Genomic DNA, 16201 nt, shown 5'->3' on the forward strand with positions numbered 1-16201 from the left:
AATACTACCATAAAGCAGTGATTGGATAGTGATCAGTTAAGCAATTAGTGTTTCCACATGTGAGGAGTGTGTGTGTGACCTGGTGATTACGTGTAGCATTTTGATTGGTTGTGTTTGGAAAAGGAAAGCAAATCACTTCCTGTTAGATTTTTGTGTTTTAGGTAGAGAATTGTGTGTAGTGTTTTGAAAAAAGTGTATTATGCAATAAACACTGAGTCAAAGGCTGAGAAATAGCTTATGGTTTTGGAGATTTGGTGTGTAGTTTTGCACTTTGAGTGAGAGGTTTCAAAAAGCATGTGACATGAAAAGATTTTGTGTGTAAGCAGTTGGAAAAAACTGTAAAATGCCTAAAGGGACAGTTCACCAAAAAATACAAATTATGTTATGAATTAATCACCTGCAAGTTGTTCCAAACATGCATAAATGTCTTTGTTCTACTGAACACAAAGAAAGATTTTTGAAAAAAAAATTCTAACCAAACAGTTCTGGGGCAGTATTGAGTAGTACAGAAAAAAACTGTGTAGTCTTCTGATGAATCTCTAACACTTCTCTCTCTCTCTCTCTCTCTCTCTCTTTCTCTGTCCTAGGAGCTGAATTAATGGATCATAACCAGCATTATTACCGCTCCATATCAAGTAGCATCACACAAATCAACACCACTAAACTCAATTTACAACTATTTTACCTCTGAACAAAGCACTTGGCATACAGATGTGAGAAATGACCCTCTGACCCTTCAGAATCAAAGCATCTCTTGGTTCTTCTCTCGTCTTTTCTTCAGCTATATTTAGAATATTTAACATAACCTTTGCAGAATTATCAACAGTTGTATCTCTTTCTTTCTCTCTCTCGATATCTGTTATTATAACTGTACAGTACAGTATGTGTTAGAGGGCATTGTGTATTTCCTGCACATGCGTTTGTGTTTACAATAATACATCTTGACTTTTTACTTTTGTAAACACAGCGAGGTCAGAACTGCAGGTGAGCACATGAGGTTCACATGAATACTGTCAAATCACAGCTCCTGACCCACATTTCCATGCACCTCACAGTAAATAAAACACGTTTACATTCAGCGCACACAATCCTACTGAAGTGCTAAACAATTTGTTTTCGAGAACTCTCTAGTGTTATTAATAAACAGAGATGATGCATACTGAAATAAAAACACACAAACGAAATGTCTTTTTATAAACAGATGCCTTCAGGGCAGTTCGTGCGATGGGGACATTGCTTCTCAAATGTTAGTTATGATATGTTTAAAACATTGTTAAACATCTTTTGTACACAACTGCATTGCAACACCCCGACTACCACACCAGCATCACAGCAATGATTTGTCCAGCTGACGGTCTTATAATCTTCGATGATTAAATGGATTTGAATGTATAAGAATTTAATAAAAAAAGCTAAAAGTTTAATAATAGTGAAGTTGGAATGGACTGCTCACACATTGTGTGCATCATTATGACATCACAAAGATTATCAGGGTGAGAAAATGAATGAATGATCATGTAAATACTTTGGCAGGATTAAAGCGGCATGAAATGGGTCGTGAGTGTAGATTTAAAGTCCACCGGCTTACACTGACAATGATTCCAACCACTAGGATTAACAACATACAGCGATCTGAAAGAGAGAGAGAGAGAGAGGGAAAAGGAGAATGTATGTTTTAAAGAGAGAGTGTGAATGAGAGAACGTGTGTATGTGTGTGAGGGAGAGAGCGAGAGTGTGTGTTGTGTGTTTGTAAGCAAGCATGACAGACGGAAAGAGAGTGAGCGAGTTCGTGAGAAAGTGTGTGCGTGTGTGTGTGTGAAAAAGCGAGAGTGTGTGTGTGAGGGAGAGTGTGTGTGTGTGTGTGTGTGTGAAAGTGAGTGTGTGAGGAAGAGAGTGTGTTATGTTGAGGTGTGTTTGTGTGTGGGGGGGGGGCTGTGCGTTTGTAAGAGTGAGAGAAAGTGAATGACCAAGTGTGTGAGTAGTGTGTGTGTGTGTGTGTGTGTGTGTGTGAGAGAGAGAGAGAGAGAGAGAGAGAGAGAGAGAGAGAGAGTGAAAGAGTGAAAGAGTGTGTATGTGTGAGAGAAAAAGAATGAGCAAGTGTGTGTACGTGTGAAGGTGTGTGTGTGAGAGAGAGAGTGATTGAGTAAGAGAGAGAGAGAGAGAGATAGCGTGAGAATGTGTATAAGGAGTCAGGAGGTAGAGACAGGGGTTTAGCCCCAGATGTTGACGGATTTCCCGCTCTCGCCCCTGACGGTTTGTGTTAACAGTGATTAATTAAAAAGCAACAGCTCCAGTGTGGAAAATAACACAGAGCTACAGAAACGGTTTTTGGGGACCCCAGAGAGACACTTCAGCCGTTCCAGAGTGGGCCGATTACAGCACAAATAAACAGCACCATTAGCATGTGTTCACGCAAACCGCTCCCATCTCTCCGTAAACAAAAATGGAGAAATATTTCTGTGAACCCACAACGGCCCTGCGCTAATTAACTCGCTGGAAATGGAAAGCCATGTCTTCAAACCAATAAGTTACAGTATTACGCTAGAAATAAACTCAAGCGTCCTGATAAATAACATTTTACATCAAACAGCTTGTGGAATCGTCCACATTGACCTGTGTGAACAAAAATCAGGACATCAAATCTGAAAACTGAATCGACATTTTAAGAACATGCAGTACGATGTCTACGTTCAGGAAATGTCTCCAAATCTTCTGAAATTGATGTTTTTGTTTGTGTGACTATAACAACTTTACAGCCAGCAAAAAATTGTGTGAAAGAGAAACCCAAGTTGCCGTCCCCGTTCTGACCTGCCCAAGCAGAACCTCTCTCGATCTCTCTCGCACAGGATTATGGGCCGTATGTTGAGTTTGGAGTTCTGCCACGAGGCCTTTTCACCCGGATGAAGGTCAGTCCCGATGAGAGATGCTAAATGATGGAGTCGGTCGGAGTTCTCCGGGCTCCATGCGGAGGTTTTCAATTGTCATGCTGATGCAGGGACCGACCCATTAACAGTCTCTCTGCATCAATCTGGACGTCTCTCTCTCTCTCCTCAGGGAGGCCTTTGACAGAACAACATGATAGCTGCGCTATAAGTAAAGCTTCACTTCACAAAGAAAGACATTCAGCGTCGGTCCTGTAGATCTCATCAGACAGTGTGAACTGCAGTACTTCTATTCAAATTCACAAGACGCGTCGCGATTCACAATTCAATTCACTTAGACACGGTTTGATTTTCAAGTTGGCTGGAAAAGGCCATCTGTAGACGGCAAGCGCAGATGTCATGCAGAAATGATTTCAACGACTAAGAAATCACAATTTGAAGGTTATTGATTTAAAAATGACATTTGTAAGATACAGAATTGCAGTGTGAAGATCTAGTCATAAATTATGCCTGGTGTTCTCAGCCATTCAGTCATCGTTGGGATCAATTTAAAACTGATTAAGTGCAAATGAAACGAACGCTCAGTACAACGACTCCATCACATCACTAAATACTTGCTAGACATTGATGTATGACAGTATCTCTAGTGCTCTTCATTTATTTACAACAATAAAAGCAAAAAATACATGATTTTTTAAATGCTATGTTTTTATTGTGTTAGTAAGCTGTATTTTTTATTATTACTTCTTAATCAAAACCATGCAACTGCCGTGCAAAATAAAAATACAGATGATTTTTTTCTGCTTTTGCAAATATACGCTTTACTTGATATTTAAAATGTATTATTCATATATTACCAAACCAATATTCAAACTACAATGCAAAAATATCTAACACAGGATTTCCTTGTTTTTCCAATTCAATATTGAGACGTCGCACCTTCACGAGGAAGGTATTTAAAGCTTCTTGAACTCATTACTACAACGATGTATTGATTAAATATATAAAACAGGTATGCAACAGAGTTAATATATACTGTATATATAATATAATAAGATGAAATCGCTAGTTAATCAAAATATGCAAATAAAATATGCGAAAAAAGACCACGCAAGGATATCATTTTGCTATGGGAGAATGTTATACAGGAAGCCAGCGTAACACTGAGATATGGGAGGAAATACCCTTACTGTTCTTTGTAAGTTGTATGTCTTTGCTTAAAAAAAGAAAATGGTGTTTGTCAGTAAGTTGTGTCAAAATATTATAATTGTGTCAAATATTGCCGCTTTGGCAAACAGCTTTTGTTGTTAAAGACAAAAACATCACACAATTGTTACATTTTTCTAAAGTCATAATGTAAATGTTTTAGATATTTGTTTTAGATATTTGTTTTGGATTAATTAGCTAATTTTACATATTTCGTTTAAAAAAAACTTAATAAAACATGTAAAACACTTATTGCATATTAACAAAGACACTTTTTTTATTGGTAATACCGGTCATGTAATTTATAAAGGATGCTTAACTTCAAAACATTGGCTCATTTTTTTGGAGATGGACGGCTCAAAAAGCTAAACAGAAATACCCCTTAAACAAGCAATTCTGAGCACGGAGAAAGCTCTATTTCTGACAGAAACACGAGCGTGGCCTTTATTCAGAGCGCTGGTGAATCTCACTGTAAATTTGAAGTACAGAAGCGTGTGAGCGTTCAGTGAAGCAGAACAGACCTCTGTCCTGAGATCAGATGAGTGACGGTCCTGACATACAGAAGTGATATTGGATCTGGATCTCACATCTGACGTTGGTTAAGAAGGATTTGTCATCGACCGAAACGGAAACGTTTACATATCAATCAGATGTAACACCACAACACAAAACCTACACAATCTCTACATCATGCCTTCCAAAACACCAGCATCAAAGTAATAATATGAAATGTGCATAATATTTCAATATTGACAAATAACGTTTGTGCTGGAATGATCGAAATTAATCTTTCTCCGCTATGCTAGCAATTTAAAGAACCAACATCCAAGTCTTCATGAGATTCTAGTGTCTGGTCCATCCTTCAAAATCTCTGTGAGTTTTTTTCCTCCACCAAGCTCACTTGCCGTTAGAAAACTGCCAGAATTGTAGGTATACTAACATTAATTTCAATAGCACATGTGGCGCGTGTCTAAAATGGGATTCATGTTTCTCAGAATGCTCTAACGCAAAAGCTAAAAAACTGCAAAATAAGGAACGCTTTAAGTAATTATTGTTATATAGAATTATGTAATAATCATTTCTAAAAGAAAACTGTAAATACCACATACAAAAGTTCTCAAATACAATTACAGACCTTTAAACCCCAGGGAATGATTTATTTAAGGAGTGCATTACATGAGATCATAAAAATGACATTTCATGCAGTGTGTAATGTTGCCTTGCTTGAATGTAAGCAGTCTGCCACGTTGTAAATCCGACGGTGAAGGAATAACAAAATGATTGGCTTGGAAGAAAGGGAGTCGACCTTGAATCACACAAACAAATGATTCCCTAGTCTGATTCACAAACCGCGCGGATTTATGTCACTACATATAGTCCCCAATAGTATAGTCCTCTTCTTCCCCAAACACTGTAGCTTGTGAGCCTCGTTCATTGTAGACCAATCACATCAGACTAGACCATCTGACCAATCACATCAGACTAGATCATCTGACCAATCACATCAGACTAGACCATCTGACCAATCACATCAGACTAGATCATCTGACCAATCACATCAGAGTAGACCATTTTACCAATCACATCAGAATAGATCATCTGACCAATCACATCAGACTAGACCATCTGACCAATCACATCAGACTAGACCATCTGACCAATCACATCAGACTAGACCATCTGACCTATCACATCAGACTAGACCATCTGACCAATCACATCAGACTAGACCATCTGACCAATCACATCAGACTAGGCTAGCGGAAAGGAGGGGATTCGACAGATGAATCGCAGAACGAATCATTTGAAAGTCAGTCAAGAAGTAAGGTAGTAATACGAAATAGTAGTGTTTTAACCCCTTCTATGTACATACATTTGTTGTTGGACACTCCATAAACCAAAGAAGGACATTAAAAATCCCTACTTATGTATTCTTTAAATTCTTAATTCTGGTTTGGGAACTTCTTTACCATTTAATAACAAAAACAATAAATTACAGTAAGATGACCTCCTTGACCTATAAGATTAATCAGTTTAAAACTCGTAAACATACACAACACCTTTTCCAAACCCCTCTATAGTGTGTTACAAGCGCATTGGATCTGTGCTGTACATTAGGATAGTGTGTCACGGTGAATGTGTACCGAATGTTCCCTTCACGCTCCACACGTCAAACCCCTCAGAGCTCAAACTACTTCTGCTCCAGCCTCCTCCCAACTGAAGCGCACACATTCAAAGCTTCATCTGAGAGAAGTAATTATGCACACTAATTTTGTTGCCATCTTGCCTTCAGTTTCACGCTGCGCAAAATATTAGCAAGTTAAGTATCAAGATATAAGTTGTACTCTAATCATACTTTATTTCCGCTTTGCTGGTCTAAGATCATTTAACAGCTTCAGAAGGAAATGAACATCAGCGAGGTGCAATATTCAAGAGATTAAATACGGATTTCAAAAATGAATGTGGTTTGTTTTCTTTTCAAAAAGTGATGAAAGGATTTCAACCTTCAATGAAAACGATCAACCACGTTACCAAAATCAAGATTGCTTTCACTTAGTAGAGGCTAGTTTAAATTATAAACTTATAGTTACATAAATGAAAGACAAATATTTGTTTGATCATTTTATTGAAAATAACTTTGTTTAACAGGTTTGAATGGTTGAGCTGTAGAGAAGGTTCAAATGATGTCACTTCCTGGTGGTCATTGTTTCGGTAATGAATTCAGTTTAGCAATAAATGTATTTTTCCCCTCAATTATATTTCTGGAATACAAACATTTGATGCCTTCAAAACCGGCTACCTTTCATGTGAATTTTAATTAGATTTTCTGAATTCAAATAGTAAATTTCCAGCTGCCAATGGATACTGCAGTCGTACTCAAAGACAGAGTGTGATTTCAAGCGTCTGGAAAAGTGAAACAGCTTAATCTGAGAATACAACACAGAGCACAAATCTTTCCTGTCAAATTCCCTTCTAAATCCCAGAGCACGAGTAACCCCGTCAGCAGAGAGAAATCAAGTTAAATGAGCTTTTTCCCCGTTTAATTACTCAGGAAATCAGTAGAAAAGCCCGTAGGCTTTGTGAACTGAGATTAAACTCATATGTAGAGAGAACACTGCTGAATATACACTACAGCTTCTCTTTCACACATTCCTCCATATACAAACCCATTATCTAATACTGAACTAATGCTTAAATGGGCCATATGTCTTTCTTAAGCAAATAGTTACTATATTCTATTGCATGTGTCTGACGTTTCTAACCTTTAAATGTCATTCACTGCCTATATACTTGACAAATCCAATACAGTAATGTATAAATTACAGATTCAATTATATGAAATATAATATTACATATCATGTAGCTTGCTGAAAAGAGATGTGCTGTTTTTGACTCATGAATCAGCAGACAACAAAACAGGAGATTAGATTTTATAGATGTACATTGATCTGAGCAATACGCTCTTAAAAATGCCGGGTTATTTTCAACCCTGTGTCATGTTAAAAAAGGAGCCAACTCAACTGCTAGGATAACCGGGAAAATGTTTATACTTCACCCAATAATGTGTTTCAAACATCCCAGCATTTTGGATTGGCAGAAACCAGAATAGTTCATTATTTAAGCCAACAGTTTGATTCGTCCAATATGGACCCAGCGCTGGGTTAGAGTTTTACACCAATCACACTTTATTCCTGCTTTGCTGGTCTTTAAAAGTTTTTAAAAGACCTGTACATTAGTAAGGTGCAATATTTAAGAGATTAAATGCTGTTTTAATAATGAGTTTGTTTTCGTGAAAACAAAATGGTGAAATGAGGCTTTCAACCGTTCAGAGAAAACGATCAACCCTGTTGCCCAAATCGTGTAGTAAAATCAAGATTGCAATCACACAAAAGGGATTTTCTTTTACGTCTACATATCTTACAGACTTTGGGTAGACCCCAGCACCCACCTTGTAATGTTCTAGAAACCACCTAGAGCACCCTAGCAACCACATAGCAACATAACAGCAACAAGCCATAGCATCCTAGCAAATCATTAGCAATGCTCACGTACCCACAATGAATCCTTATCAGTTGATAAAAAAACTAAACTTTGTCAACAGACCCCAATATTTATTTTGTCCTCGTGATCCCATATTGTGAACCTGTATGAATTACTGTTATATATACTGTACATCACATGCCCTATTGCATTTAACTTCAGCCTTTGCATTGTGATACTGACTTGCATTCTTCATCTTATTACATTCTCCTCTATCTCCAGTACAACAAGAACACAGTTAATTCCCAGATTGTCTTTTTATAGCATCGTCTGGATTGGATTCTCCAAACGTTTGGCTCTTTGGTTCTGCCAGACCTGAATTTACTATCATCTGTGTCCACTGCATATTGCAACCCCATGTGAGTCACTGTACAGAAAATATCAGATGAATGAATACATTTAGATGTAAATATTGAAGAAACACTGAAGAATGATTTAAAGATCTTGAGTTTAACTTAAAAGACCTCTTAAGTTTGATTTAAAGCACTGCTGGAACACAAAAGTTCAGCCAAACCGAAGGCCCAGATGCTGTAGCATCAACATCTTGCTTCACTTTATAAAGCGCATTTTCAGTATCTTGGACACAGACATGTTTCAGTTTGAATATATATGATTAAAGGTCTCCCAAAAAGTGCATTGCTGTTTCATTGATTGACCTCTTGGTGTAGACTAACAAGTATCTTAATATTTTAACTCAAAAATAAAGTCACGTGACAACAATGTTGCATCCTACCACTTACATACTACTACATGACTTCATGATGCCTACTGTTTACTATCCAAACATAGCATGTAGTGTACAGTACAGTGTGTACTAAGCAGTAGAGATCAACCTCCCATTCCGAACAAAGCAATCATCTCATCTCTCAACCGAGCTAAAGCTTGCATGTTTTTCTGCCGCTAATGCAGCAAAGCCAAACAAATGACACTTAACCGAAGCCCTGCTGCAGTACACGTCTTCATAATGCGATAAGGGTCCTACCGGGGGGTCTGCGTTTACTCACACATCCCATAAAGAAGCATTAGTCATCTCCATCGCCAGAGGCGCAATTTCACAATTAGGAAGACCGCAACAGACTGCAGCCGCCTGCAGCTGCACAGTCAAATTGCATTCAGGAGTAAATAGAACAAACATCTGGTATTACAGCACGCTGCATCGCTTCCGCTACCAACCTAATTAATTACCCGGGGAAATACAGTCATTAATAGCTGTGGGGGGATAAAACATCCCCCGAGGCCGGCGTGTCTTTTAACATGCAAACGCATGGGTGAACGTGCTCTGGTGGCATCTGATTGGATAAAAATGGAATTGAAAGTTCAAAATGAAAAACAAGACAACATCGTTCTCTAAATGTCCTTAGTTTTGCTGTTCTTATTTGAAATCACAGATTCTGAAAAGTTACATTAGTTTTAAATCAAGTGTGAAGTAAATACATTTACATTACATGTATGAAGGAATTGGGTTTTGTTTTACAGTAAAGGTCATACAGAGGTCATTTACAGAAAATTCAAACAGCTCCTTCGTCTGGAAATAAAGATATGGACATTACTGCTTCAACATGACAAACGCGACAGAAACGCAAATGCCAGCCCTCTTCATTTCTCTGATTGATTCAATTAAACTTCAACAATCTGCATTCCATTTGTCTCTCCTCGTGCTCGTCTCTCAATCGTTCTCGTTCTGTGAGACACTGAAATAATGAGGATGTTGAATTAGAGGGTGAGCTGCGGGTCGGGGGGTTTGTGCCGTGCGACTGCGACTCTCTGAATGGAAACGGCAGCTAATCTCCAACAGCTTTCACACAAGCTGCTCGAAGACAAACATCAGGTGCTTTATTCCTGAGAAAATTATAAATGAACCGGCATGTCTTCCAGACGGTTTCAACCTCCGGTGCCACATAAAACGGACTTATTATCCAATCAGAGAACCAAACGCTGGGTTATTTTAGAAAAGACGTACCATGAGATGGGTCAAAGAAATAAAACAAGTCAAAGATAATGGCGCTTGTCCCTTATGACATGAACCATGGTTTAACTCATAATGTTTTTGGTTGTATTTGTAAATCATAGTAAACACAAAATTTATGATGGTCTCACCACAGTTTAACCAGGATATTTGTAGTAAAATTATGGTAAAACAACTAGTGATCAACTGCCCAAAAACATGGTCATTACACTTTTACTATGGTAAAATATGATTCTTTTTCCATTGCAAATTAAGCAGAGGATGCTGAGATGGACCAATCACAATAAGGCAAATATCTAGTCTATAAATTATTTCTGCTGTACATGTATCTCTTTGATCTATTACTGCTTTTGTGTTAAAAATTAAAATAAAATGAATCAACACTCAAGGACAAAAACAAGCAGTATTTAATCAATCTTACTTGCTATTTATAAACTCTAGATTCAGAAATTGTACTACTTTTGAAATACAAAAGCACATATTTGTTGAGAACTTTTTTTAGTCTACAAATAAATAGATGAACACAAATCTATTTATACAAATACGTTTACTGGTAAATATGTTTGTGAATATATTACGCTGAAAATAATGTGACAAGCTTAAAGTATTCACACTCGTTAATGTTGTGTCTTCGTTTAGCACCGGAGGGTTTGTGTTATTATTAAAATAATAATTTTACATATATTGAGTTATTCAGCGTGTGGGGAGCCTGAGGAAATAAAACCATCAACAGTGTGTCTTAAAACTCTAAGTTCAGTGTCTTCTCACACTGCTTTGCTTCAAGGCATTTACACTGTGCCTGTTTTCTTTTCAGCATTTTCACTTTCAATTTCTTATGTTTGGGTCTTAATAAGGTTAGTAAGAGACTAGACATTTTGCCATTAAATCTTTCTGCCACCTTCGCTTCATCTCCCCATTATTCCAATCAGTTCTTCATCTTGGCATGATGTCACATTTAGTGTTGGGAGGACTAGTCCAAATAACCAAGATTGAGTTTTAATAATTTTGCTATTAAATATCCAAAAGAAGTATTTAAATCTAGGTTTGCATTGCTTATTATTTTGTTGAAGAACCACAACACCGCACATAACCCCCATAAATGAAAACTTTGGGTAAAGCAAACTTTAGCTGGTTCGTTTCATATTTGTGTTTATTACACGGCTCTTGGAATGCTTGATTCTGATTGGCCAGTCACAACATTTGCAGGTTCGTTATTCCCAGATAACGACCTCTCAAAACTAATAACACACAGTAGCCAGGATGAATCAAATCATTTTGACACTATTTTTTTTAAAAATGAAATATAAATATATATTTTAATAACATATATGACATTATATTTACAAATGATTAAACCAAATTGCCTGTTCGTGCATTTGAACGTAGTTTCTTACCTTGAAAACAATAGTAAATGGGTTTTCCTCACGAAAGATCTTCATGTCGCAATTTCTGCGATAACAACCGGCTGCCTGTACATTATCTCTTACATAACATACATCCGTCGGTCAGCATGTGGGTTTGTCCTCCGAGACTGCGACTATATTTCAACCGACTTAAAATCAACTGAAAGTGTAAAGTGGTTTAAAACTATCCAGCGTACTGTACAGGTGGGCGCCAGTTGTCAGATCATTCATAAGTGATCTGATAAATGATGGAGAGACACATACACATCGGTCTAAACACACTGAAACTCTAGCTCATCATTGGAGTTGGCCAACACCGTCTCCAGAAGAGCAGGCAACACAAAAACATGCTTTTTACTACATCATTTCACAGGCCGTTTCTCTGAAGTAAACCATCAATCACTCCGACACTTTTGTGTGTATTTATTGCAGTTGTTAATGGGAGCAGGTAGGGTTCATACTGGCTTCCGACACACATTTACAGCTCCGCTGAGAGAGCGAGCTAATAGAGAAACGTGTCATATAACATCACTGCAAATTGCTGTAACCGTGACGATGGCTTTATGACGTCATAATGCGATTTTACACCAATGTGTGCATGTCAGCACAAGTCAAACTGTAAATGCAAGTCTTGGAACGTGGTGTGTATGCACGCATAGTAAAAAATCACTACAAAGTCCAGTAATGCAAACGGATGCGTGTTCATACTCAGCACACCAGAGAAAACGTCGACTTCTCGGTCGTCTTGAGTGTCAAGACAAACCAAAACACCTTGTGAAACACACGAACACACACAGCGTCTCTTTGAGCCTTGCAGCACTTGCATTGATTTTTAGCTCACTACATCAAACCTGATGATGATGATTTTTCTAGTTTTTCTTCATCCGCACACATACACTCTAAAGAATGGTGCCATATAGCACTAAAAGTGGTTCTTGGTTCGTAATCATAGGGGAACCAGTTTAAGTGCTTTAGAACTACATCTTGGTGCTTCAGTGGTTTTTCACCATGACTGATGTGCTATACTGCTTCTGGATATAGAACCCGTTAAGCACCTGTATGGTTCTTCAGGCATTCTATAGCACCCAGTCATCCCAAAACACCACTGAAGAACCACTGAAAAACCAAGATATGGATCTAAATAGCACTTGAATTGGGTTCCCCTATGATTACGATCCAAGAACCCCTTTTAGTGCTATAAAGCAGGGTTTTTCAAACTTTATGATCCCAAGGACCCCCAAATATGATTAACCTTTTGAGAGGGACCCCCTTTTCTAAAATATATATCAATCTATATTTTTGCTGTGTAAAGAAACGTTTAGAAATTGTTAGATAAATAGTAAATAGGATATTATACAGACAACACGTTGTTTCTAAACGTAAACAGTCGGCGACAATTTCACTTTGAGTCCCAAAAAAGAAACTATAGTGAGAAAAACTCACTAGAAAGATTCAAATATAAACAATTCTTGAGAATATCAAATGGCAAAAAAAGCAGATTAACAATGTGGACTTTTATCATCCGCAGTTTTTCTGTCCGATCAACCAACACTAAAACTTGTCATTAAATGTCATCGTGCTGATAATGGGGAGACATCCCAGTTAAAGCAAAGAACTTTAAAGCTAACTTCATGAGAAGACAAGACTCTCCATTCGAGTAGCCGACTACAACTTGTTACTGCCATTCATTTTAAAAGCACACAACAGAACTGAATGCTTTCAATGCATTAGCCTGGTTGAGAGTACATAAAACACCATTTATTAACCGCAGTGTTGTAGGAATTTGCGTGACCCACTGTAGTAACGCACTACTGGCAATACAACTCAAAACATTGGACAATACACACTAAACTCAAAATAACACCGATAACCAATCATCTTCCAAAACATTTATACGCTGTTCGTCTGAACACACTGCACGATTAGATAGATACACAAGCGAGTTAGCAGTCGAATGATAAATCCCTGTTGACATCACACATATAAAGTGTTTCATTAAAGACGGCTGCTGTGCCGGAGAGGTGCACGGGTTCATCTGCCAGTGGCTGCATTATCTCAGATCCGCTGCGAAACCTGCGCAGACGCCGCAGCGCAGCTCCTGTAATTAAGACAAACGTTACTGTTCATTTAAAATGCTGATTTATTTCTCCCTTCACCACCAGCCACCCGTGCGGTCTTCAGATTTGCCACAACACCCAAAAGTGCAATCCATCAGAGCGCTGCCGTAACAACGGCCTTTTAATTACGGAGGGTCTCGTCTGGCTGCGAGAACAGAGGGGTCCTGATGCAGAAACGCACGGCAAGGCCCCTCAGCTACCCGCCGAGAGAACCAATCACTTCCTCGCGTGCCAGCTGGACCGGCGCCAAGACGAGGACAAAACATCTGGGGGTGAAAAAACACTAATACGTGTTAAATCAAGCCGCTCCGGGATGCTGATATCAATCGCCGGCTGGTTTTTGCTTACAGTTTAGTGACAGAAAGAGAATCTATCAGCGGTTTGTGTCTCTCTGGCTGTAGACCAGCAGTAAAGAGACTCTGGAGATGAAATCAAACACTGAAATACTGTTAGAAGAGAGTTCAATACAGTTCTGTTCGTGTACGAGAATGATGTAAAAATGCATTTTCTTTTTCTTTTGTCATTCCACACCTTTGCTAAGACAGGTGAACTCTGTACAACAGCACTTTATGTCCAAGAAAAGACATCAGAATAAATAAAACGTCTTTAGTAGTTTGATAAAAATCCTCCATCTTTGATCTGTGTGTACGACACATGTGAGAAACACAAAATACGCAAAAATAAGGGCACAATATACTGTTTTATTATGAAGGAATTTTCCCTATATATTTATACCTGTTTTACCTGTATTTTACATTTTGTACTGCATTTTAGCATTAACGGAAATGTCTGTGAAAGTAAAGGAAACTGGTACTGGTCATTTTCTGCCAATACTTTATCTGTTAAGTGAAGCGACATTTGACATCACTTAAAAACTCCCTTTTCACCATTCACACAAACGGTTTCAGAAGTCTTTTGAAACTGAACAGACGTGACATTCTGTGAACTGCATCGGAAAAGAATTCTTCCAGAGTTCTGCTTTTGTGTTATATATGGCGAATATAAAAGCATCTGTGACTAAAGCACGCGAAAGAAACAAAAAATAAAAACATTTTCATTTGGATGAATGTTTCCGTCACAATATATCTGTGATTCAAAGAAGATGTTTAGTTTTAGTATGACTTCTAAGATATCAGTACAGTACTCCTACAGTAACACCAAACTTAACATTTACAATAAAAATGAACCGCATTCTACCAACCAAAGTCATTAAACCGGCTCAAAACAGAAACAAAATAGCAACTCATATTCACTTTCTCTGTACCCAAACCTTTCTACAGTACAGTGTTGCCAACACACAGTACATCACAAAAGTGCACTGATTCAGATACTTAAAACTGAAAAAAAATGATGCTTGAATTACTTCTATGAAATATGCATATTTAAAACGGATGACCAATCAATTCTACTCTATAAACAAAACAAACGGAATTTGCAATGTATGAGATAAATAAACAGGCTGTGCATATAGTAATCTTCAGCTTTGGCCCGTGGCAAAGAAATCTCATCATATCTGCTGTCTAATGCAACGAACTGACCGTTTACTGAGATACCATGACAACACAGCCATCAGCATCTCTTACATGAACTACTTAGACAATGAACCACTTAGAGTTAATGAAGCACTTGAAATATTTCGTCTTACAGTTAGACATTTCGCACATTTACCAAAAGAAATAACTACACAAGGCGGTCACTTATATAATGAATGGAAAACAAGAGAAGTTTGACACATGATATAAGAACCAGCTTTACATAACTGTACATCCAAAACGGACACATCGATAACTTTAGGCAAAAATACCTCGGAGAGCTACAAGCTGACTGAGAATGAGGGTTCATGTTTGGCCCCTGGCACACAGACAACCGCAAAATGCGTCAGACGCGATGCAGCAGAAATTTACATGCGTTTGACAGCAACACGCAGCGCGTCTCCGTGGCCGCTTTCATATTTCATTCTCACATACATGTCTCACACGTCAATGAAAATGCCAGGCTCACTCACCACATACATCGACTCAAATTGCGCGTCTATCCGCTCCGTTCTTGTTTGCGTCTCACGGAAGGGCCCCCGAAAGCGACCACCGCCGGATCCCTCCGGTGATACAGTACATCCTCTCGAGACACGATCCGGTACCGGGCGCGACTGCTCGGATGACAAACGGCGCTGTTTAACGGAGACGCTTCGAGCGAGCGCGCATCGCATCAGTGAATGAGGAAGACGCGCGCGCGTTCAGTGACGAGCGCGGGTGATGATGCCGATGGTGCTGATGCTGCGCGAGCAGGACGCGACCACTGGATGCGTCTGGAGACGTGGGTTTGGTTCACGTGAACGCGTCTCGGTCTAAACTACATCTGAAATGAGAGGGTTTGGTTGTGACTGGACATCCCCGTGGGAAAGCAACATGACAAATGAGATCTCTTTAACGTTTCAGTTGGACGGAAGGGAGGAGAATAAATGTGCAGGATTTTCCACTCATGTTTATTTCATGAGTGATTTTACTGGCTCCTTTATTGCTTCAGAAGCGACCTCTTTACTGTCTGGGCTCAGATGGCCCAAGTCTCCAAATTTCTCATCCAATTCTG

At 38.6% G+C, this 16201-nt stretch overlaps 2 protein-coding genes across 5 annotated transcripts in view; one reads left to right on the forward strand and one right to left on the reverse strand.

Moving 5' to 3' along the window:
• The window catches only part of dlgap4a (discs, large (Drosophila) homolog-associated protein 4a), a 75478-nt gene extending 59658 nt beyond the window's left edge, over window positions 1-15820 (reverse strand). For all 4 annotated transcript variants that reach the window (XM_056733243.1, XM_056733241.1, XM_056733242.1 and 1 more), the window contains exon 1: window positions 15621-15820. The gene's annotated coding sequence lies outside the window, so the exon portion shown is untranslated. The remainder of the gene's footprint in view (window positions 1-15620) is intronic.
• The window catches only part of si:dkey-65j6.2 (uncharacterized), a 77703-nt gene that overhangs the window by 25042 nt on the left and 36460 nt on the right, over window positions 1-16201 (forward strand). The gene's annotated exons all lie outside the window — the stretch shown is intronic.

This window comes from Triplophysa dalaica, chromosome 20, assembly GCF_015846415.1.
Source record: "Triplophysa dalaica isolate WHDGS20190420 chromosome 20, ASM1584641v1, whole genome shotgun sequence".
Lineage (NCBI taxonomy): Eukaryota > Metazoa > Chordata > Actinopteri > Cypriniformes > Nemacheilidae > Triplophysa > Triplophysa dalaica.